The sequence below is a fragment of the Heloderma suspectum genome, chromosome 8 (assembly GCF_057233095.1).
Source record: "Heloderma suspectum isolate Gila_16-S chromosome 8, 16-S_ref, whole genome shotgun sequence".
NCBI lineage: Eukaryota > Metazoa > Chordata > Lepidosauria > Squamata > Helodermatidae > Heloderma > Heloderma suspectum.
In genome coordinates, this window is record NC_139465.1 from 33,113,821 (window position 1) to 33,122,256 (window position 8,436).

The window sequence follows — 8,436 nt, forward strand, 5'->3', positions numbered from 1 at the left end:
ACTTTGAATACATGAAAGTATGCCATGAGATGAAACTATATTGTACCCTGCAAATATTTGCAATAGGAAAGGGATCATATACATGTGAATAAATAAAATTATATAGTTTTAGTTTGTGTGTGGGGAAAACCTTGTTCTGTTAAATTCAGCATTTTCCCCAAGCACCTGCATTTCAAAACCAGTTATTCTTATGTCTATGAATAGAGGAAATAAAAATATATAGTTCTCTCTATCAGGGTCATCACAATTTAGAAATGCAATTATCCCAAAGCATCAATGTAGCTTTGGGATGAAAAGCACCCTGACCCCAATGAAGAATCTATACCAGTTATCATATATACCTTGGTTAGGACTATCAGAGAAATCTGCAACGGAATCAAATGAGTTCAGATTTCTATGAATTTGACTTGTGGATTCCGCTGTGGATTGGCTTTTCTCAAGTTGCATGGATTCTGCGGGCTTGTGGACCAGTTTTTCTACTTTCTGGGACTTCATGCAAATTTAGTTGTAGAAAAAATCATTAAAAAAAACACAGCCAGAAATGTGCATTTACCCCATAGGCTAAAGCATTAAAATGTGCATTTATGTGGGGGGCTTGTATATTTTCAGAAATACAAATTTGCACACATGTTAATTTGCACAAATTCTGGAAATTGCAAAAAAAAAAAAATACACAATGAGCAAATGACGGAACAAAAAGCACCTGACAATCCTTGAAATGCAGACAGAACAGGTTTTACAAAGTCGAAACATCCCTAATGTTTAGTTTTTTTAAGAAAAAGGCAACTATGAATATATATATATACACACACACACACACACACACATATATATATATATATATATATAGAGAGAGAGAGAGAGAGAGAGAACAAAAGTATTTGAAACATTTTAATCAAATGAATAATAAAATACTGCATTTTCCTGTAGTGTTCTGTAGAACGATATTGGGTGGGGGGACTTCAGAAGTCTTTATTGCTCATTATGAACGCTTTCAAAGTGTAATTTCTATGGAGCAGTAAATGGTATAATTGAAATGAGTGGGGCTTGGGCCCAGCAGAACCCTTTGAAGATTAGGAAATTAATCTCTAATGAGTCTTGTTAGCTTAATTCTTGTAGAGCGCTTCGGGAGAAAACAGTAGCTGCACCTTGAAAAAAATTATGCACTTCTAAATAGCATGTTACCTCATTGCTTAAAAAACAAAACTTAATAGTTCAGTCCTGATTATTTTAATGGCGTTTACGCTTCTATAATTGCCACAATCCGGAGACCCACAAGAACCCAGATCTAGGGATGGCGGAGAATTTCTCCCCGAAACTTCGGGGGGCCGAGCGCCAACGTGTTCGGCCCCCCGAACAAGTTTCGGGGAGAAATCCTCCGCCCCCCCGCCACCCCCGGGACGGGACTTACCTTCCCTGAATGTCCCTCCCGGCGGCGGGTCCGGCTGGCGGTTCGTCCGGTGTTCGAGCGGGGCGGGAGCGGCAGCCGGTCTTTCGACCGGCTGCCGCCCCCGCCATTGCAATGAAAGAAAAAAAAAAAACGTCCCCTGATAGGCTACGTGACAATTCACGTAGCCTATCACGGCAAGATTTGCAAAGTCAGCCGTGATAGGCTACGTGAATCGTCACGTAGCCTATCACGGGTGACTTAAAAAAAAAAAAAAAAAGCGCGTACGCGAATGGCGGCCCCCATAGGGAGCCGCCATTCCCCTTCCTTATTTGGTCGCTGTAGTCTACGTCAATGTTTACGTAGACTACGGTGAAAATAAGGGCAACGCAAATAGCTGTGATAAATCAGCTGTGATAGCCTACGTAAAGATTTACATAGCCTATCACGGCTGACTGCAGGGACGCAAAAGGCGGCGGCTACGGCCGCCGCCATTTGCGTCCCTGCTAGCCAGCGGCCGGATGTCCGGCCACTGGCGGAGCTGGCCAGCGGCTCTGCAGAATCCCCGCGGAGCGGAGCTGGCTGGCCAGAATTTCGGGGGGGAGGGACGGAGCGCCTCCCCCCCACCTCGAATTAATTTCACTAAAAGGTAAGTGACTTTCATACAACCCTATTCACTACAGGTGTGATTGATCAGGGAGCTGTGAAACACAGCATGGGAGCCACATGAGAATTCAGGTCTGTAAGTCCCTCCAGAGCATCACTCAGTTTGAGCTTCGATGCAGACCTGGACCATGGAGGTGCTGCATGCCAGCCATTTCACTGGGGTCTCTCGGTTGTCGTTCACCTGGAGCTCCTGACAACTGAAAGGGGAAGTCAGCTATCTTGCTCAGTACTGGTATTGTATGTTATTGTATGTTATTCTGTATCATTTTGCCTGCTCTTTAATACAATCTTAATGTCTTTCCACATGTGTACATGTTGCTTCTGAATCCTAAAAAAGAACTTTTGCCTCTTGGCAAAACACATGTTGGATATAAGAAGAAAAGGAAACAAAAACAAAACCATCAATATCATTATGCCCTGATACATGGTGCCCTTATCTCAAAATGCCCTTGTAAGTGGTGCAACCACACTTTAAACTCTTACACACTTGGTAAACTCTGTGTGGTCACCACAATTCAAAAAGGATATTTTGGAGCTGGAGAAGGTATGGAAAAGGGTAACTAAAATGATCAATGGGCTGGAGCCACTCCTCTATAAGGAACGTTTAGAACATTTGGGGATGCTTAGCTTGGGAAAAGGGCAAATAAGGGAAGACATGATAGAGGTGCATAAAATTATCCATCAGGGAAAGGGAGAAGTTTTCCTCCCTCTCATACTAGAACTGGACATGATCCTATCAAGCAGAATAGTGAGAGATTCAGGACAGAAAAAAGGAAGTACTTCTTCAAGCAGTGAATGATTAAACTATGCAATTTACTTCCACAATATGTAGTGATGGCCACCAACTTGGACAGCTTTAACAGAGGATGAGACATTCATGGAGGATATCAATGGCTATTAGTCATTATGGCTATATAGTACCTCCAGTATCAGAGGCAGTATGCCTATGCACACCAGTTGCTGGGAACATGGACAGGTGGGTGCTGTTGCACTCATGTCCTGCTTGTGGGTTTCCCATGGGCAGCTGGTTGGCCACTGTGTGAACAGAATGCTGGATTAGATGGACCTTTGTTCTGATCCAGAATGGCTCTTTGTATGTTCCTAGATACTTGTGGCATTATATCTGAGCAGGTCTATTTACAGATGGGCCATGGGCTGGATGAGAAAGCCCGGAGGTACCACATCCCTGCGCAAACAGAATGTCTTTGGTCTGCTCCAGTATGGATCTTATGTTCTTAAGTTCAAATGTTTAACACTCTCCTACCTCCTATATTAAGGTCCCAAACCCCTTGCTTAATTTTGAGTAGGAATGGGTGAATCTGTCAGTTTTGTTCCTCTTTCTTTCTTTCTTTCTTTCTTTCTTTCTTTCTTTCTCATTTTCCAGCCCATTGTTGACTGCATCCCACTTCCACCTCAATTGTGCTATTGTTTAAAACATCTGCACAGAAATTGTATAGATTTTTGTATGCGTTTCTACTAATATACACATTTTGAGTGAGCTTTTGCCAAATGTACACATTCTTGCAAGTACTTCCCCCTTATTTGACACTTCTTGTATATGTCTTTCACCAATATATGCGTTTTTGTGCACATTCCCCTAATATACACATTTTGTATGCTTTGTTGTTTCTGCTGCTCAAACAGCCTCACAAAATCCAAAGAAGTTCTAATATTGAAGGAAAATGAATGTTTGATGTACTAATTTGGGAAGTGCGAATTTGGTAAGTTGATATCCGTGTGTGAGGTGAACAAAACTGACTCCCATCCCCACTTTTGAGTAAATGTCAGTACTATCAATATTGACTGGTAGCAGCTCTCTAGATTTCAGACAGAAGTCTTCCCAAGCTTTACTGGAGATGCTATGGTTTGAACTGGGGACCTTTTGCATACAAACCGTGCACTTTATTACTGAGGACAGCAATATTGGGGAAGATGTGCTGGCAGCATGGAGAACTGTCTGACAGAAGGAGTCAGAATGGAGAGAGAAAGCAAAAAAGTGCAAGGACAAGCTAGGGAAAGAACAAGATCTGAGGCTGTTAACTAGAGAAACGTTGCAAGACAGTCTGGCCTCCAATGAGGCATGGGAGCGTAAGGCTGTAGTATTAGCCGTTAGGCTGATATGCCGAGCTCGGAAGAATTGCCCCAAGCATGCTGAAGTGAGCAACATCATCACCTCACCCAATTGGGATGGAATCCCTAAGAAGTGGAAATGGAAGATGAAGACCCAGAAGATGAAGATGAGGAATGGAGTAAAGGTGAAGAATCAGCACCCAGAGCACAGGCTAGACCCCTCTTAGAGCTGGCACAGAAGACTATTGGCAAATGATCAAGCCCATTTCAAAGTAGGCCTGATCAGCATGATATTCAAAATGGATGCAAGGGATGAGCATCAAACTAGAGAAATTTGCTATTGTACCTCATTCAAAGTTCAGTACCATCGCTACAAAACTGGAGACCATGCATATGGAATGAGACGAAATAGCAGTTAATTCTGACTCTGCACTGCTATTCTCTTTCACTCTTTCAGTGGCAAGTGGGCAGCGGGAATGATTCCTCAGTGCCTAGTTGCAAAAGGAATTGTCTAGCAGGAGCATCTGGCGGCTTGGCAGTTGCTGTCATGATAGCAGCTTTGAAGCTGCTTCTGGGTCTGTCACAGACTTTTGTTACCAAGAGCCTGAGCTGGCTCTTAGAGCTGCCATTTTCCATTAGAGCCTCTTTGATTCTCAGGCATTTGTGTGCTGTGCTAAAGCTTTAACTTTGTAAATAAGAGCTTGCCCATCTCAGTTTTTTTTTTTTTTTCATGTGGCAAGAAGAGCTTTCATCTTAAAATGTCTTCAACAACTGAAAATAACTTCCGCAAGTCAGTGGGCATTCGTGGAAGCAGCTAAGGTCAGGATAGGAAACTGGGGTCACAAATAATTGTAAGCACAAGTGATATCACCACAATTTAATGTGAATTTAGATCTAGCACCATGCTAGATCCTGGGCCGACTAAAGAAATGCTGTGATGCTTTTAGTAGACTCTATGGGGCCGCGGTGGCTTAGTGGTTAAGACGCTGAACTGCAGACCGGAAGGTCAGCAGGACAGCAGTTCGAGACCCGAGTGCTGCATGACGGAGTGAGCTCCCGTCTTCAGTCCCAGCTCCTGCCAACCTAGCAGTTTGAAAGCAAGAAATTGCAAGTAGATAAATAGGTACCGCCTCGGTGGGAAAGGTAACAGCATTCCGTGCACCTCGGTGTTCAGTCATGCCGGCCACATGACCACGGAAGCGTCTTCGGACAGCACTGGCTTTTCGGCTTAGAAACGGGGATGAGCACCGCACCCTAGAGTCGGACACGACTGGTTGAGGACACCTTTACCTTTACCTAGTAAAAGTAATAACTAAAGGATTTACCATCTAGGCTGAATAAGGGCAGACCAGGGCCTAACATCAGTCAGGTCTTCAGTAGGAATCAACCAACTCCAGAATTTGTCTGCAGTGCCAAGACTCAAGATGCATGGAAGAATATATGGAAAAATGAAGTGCCAAGCTGGTACAGTGTAATAGTGTAATAGTTGTATGTTGTGATCCAGAAAGTTGAAGTCCATTTTAGGCAAGCCACTAATCTTGTGAGTAGAAGCACAAGAAGAAGGTACATGGAGAACACAAGATTCTTGGATCCAGAATTACATGCAGGTTTAGAGAAGGAGGAAGGGGTTAAAATAGCAACATTCCTTCTCCTCTTCCCCAACTCAAGCTTTATCCCTGGATTGGCAGCCGTTAGCCCTAAAATTAAAAAGCTACCTCCCAGCCAACAATTACTCCCTGTTTCCTCCCTGGCTAGACCTGTGTGCTAATGTCCTCACAAGGTTATCCTATATCCACTGTATTTGTGACCATAGAAACTGTGGGTACTGTTTCACTGAAATTCTCCAGCAATTGTGATTGGCAGTAGCACAGCTTCTTTCTTATTGCCTACTTCCCCCCACCCCCCACCCTGTGTTGGCAGCCTGGCCATTTTGTATCCTCCACAATGCCCCAGACGTAGCGCCATTCCAGGACATTGCTAGGGGTGAGGGGGAATGGCACCTGACACACAAAAGAATACTTGGAGAAAACTGAAATCTCAGAACATTTCTCAGAAAAATGTCTCCTGAGAAATTTCAGATCAGCTCTATCCTCAACTCCCTCATGACTGCAGTCTCCTACAAAACCAGGGGATGTGTATCTGTTGCCTAATGATAGGGTCAGTATTATTTTTTCAGTCTTGGATCCAGGTTTCAGCTCAGCCAGCCATTTGCAATATGGGGAATATAATAGTTTTACTTTAGAGAGGCCTAGTAAAGGTTACTGGACGATGTACGTAACGTTCCTTGAAAGGTACTATATAAATGAGTTGTTGTTGTTGTTGGTATTTAATTATTATTGAGGGATTTAAACCTCGATAATATTTGAGCAGCTTAGATGAGAGAAGCTAGGAGAAGTGGGCTGCAGAGCTGCTGCTCAGCAAAAGGATTTTGCAGCTGAGCCCCCTCTTACCAGCTGCTCAGCTGTTGTCTGCTAACTGGCTGAGTAGTGTGGTGTAAGTTCATGGGGAGGAAAGGGAGCTTTGAACCAAATTTGCCCTGCATTCTCCCCCTGCCCCCCACCATCATGCTGAGCTAATCCATGGGAAACAGCTGGAAAGCATGGGAAGAGGGTGAGGCCTGAATGAGAGGAGAAGCTGTCAGGTCAGATGTGGAGGCACAGTGGGTGACATCTGGACCAAGGCTGGAGATTGCCCATCCCTGCCTCAGGCTAAGAGGAACTATGTGCAGGGCTGTGTCAAGAGGCCTGTCAAGGACCTGCAGATCACTTTGTAGGTAAGGCAGCGATCCTATCAGGATAGGTGGACACCTATCAGAAGCAACCACCTATCCACTGCAGGGCAGGCAGAGTATGGAGGGGATCTTCTGCTCTGCGCTCTGGCAACCCTGCATTCATGGCTAGATGGCCAGTTTTGGCTGTCTAGCCACAGGACATCAGAGTGGGGGGGAGGCCGGATGACTCATAGGAAGCATCATACCGGCATTTCCGCACTCCCCGCCCCTCCCTGCCCCCTTTTACCCCACTTCATGCTGTTCTTCTGAGCGCAGAGCCCGGAGATGATCCACACAGCCTATGAGGCTGCGGGGGAGGGGTGGAAAAGCAGCTTTCCAGAAACTGACCTCAGAATGTGGGCTCTGAGGTCAGTTCCCAGAAACCAAACAATCCTATGACCATCTAGCTGCTGGCTAGTGGCCATAGGATTGCAGTCTAAGGCATTAACAACCATGCAAAGTAGGGGTGGGCACATTTGAGGTCTCTGGGGGCCCTTTTCACCCCCCCCCAGAAGCCATACTCCAGCTCCCACATGCACACCTGTGCATGTGCACCCACTCACACATGTATATACACCAGTGCTGTGCCACAAATTTCTGCCACATTTTTAAAACCCTTCTCATTCAATTTGATAGAAAAGAAATTGCTTTTGGAAAGTAATCTCTGTGGCAGCCTGCAGCCTCCTTGGCTTCCTGCACTTCAGTTAAAGCCATCATGAGGAAGACATCTTGAGGCAATTCCTCCCATGGGGCTTTTTCAGTTCAGGAAGTGCAGGTGGCCTGGGAGGCTGCAGAGCAACAGAAAGATGTGTAATAGAGAGAGAAAACACACGCAGCACCCTTGGCCACCTCGCAGTGATCAGGCAAGCGCAAAAATGCCACCAAAAGAAATTCAAAATTCTGCCTCAAAAAAGCAGAAGCTGCAACATAGTTGATGTTGTTTCCACTTCCAGAAGGCCTGCAACAAACCAAAAACCCTGAGGGGAAAAAAGAAAGAAGCTGTGCTACAACCCCTGCCAACAGTGAGCCCTGGCTGTGAGAAACCGTTGGAGAATTTCTCCTCCCCTAGCACAAATTCGATGAAAGTGTGTTTGCACTCACAATCATGTCTGGAGTTTCGAACAGGGCATGCTCTCATGTTTTGTGAACAAAACAAAATTATCGTACATCCCTATCTAGCAGTTGTAGGACTTCTTTCTGCCTAAATATGTGTAGGTCTGTGCCTTTTGTTTTGCTTAGGAAGACCTAGACCACTTGTGTTGGTATGCCTTGATTCCTTAGAAATAACTTTGAGGTATATTATCCACACAGGATTTTGTGTTTTAAGTGCTTTTCAACAGAAATGAGGTATTGTTTTATGTGTAAATCTCTTATAAATGTGCTATTCTGTTTAGACTTACAAATGAATTTATTTTCCTGAAAGACGTGTTTTTCACGTCCTATAAAATTTCATATCTTTTTTGTTATTCTGCCTGCCAGTCCTTCTGTCTGTGAATGGCATCTACAATAACATGTTTCTGTTAAGATTTCCCATGTGGAAAGT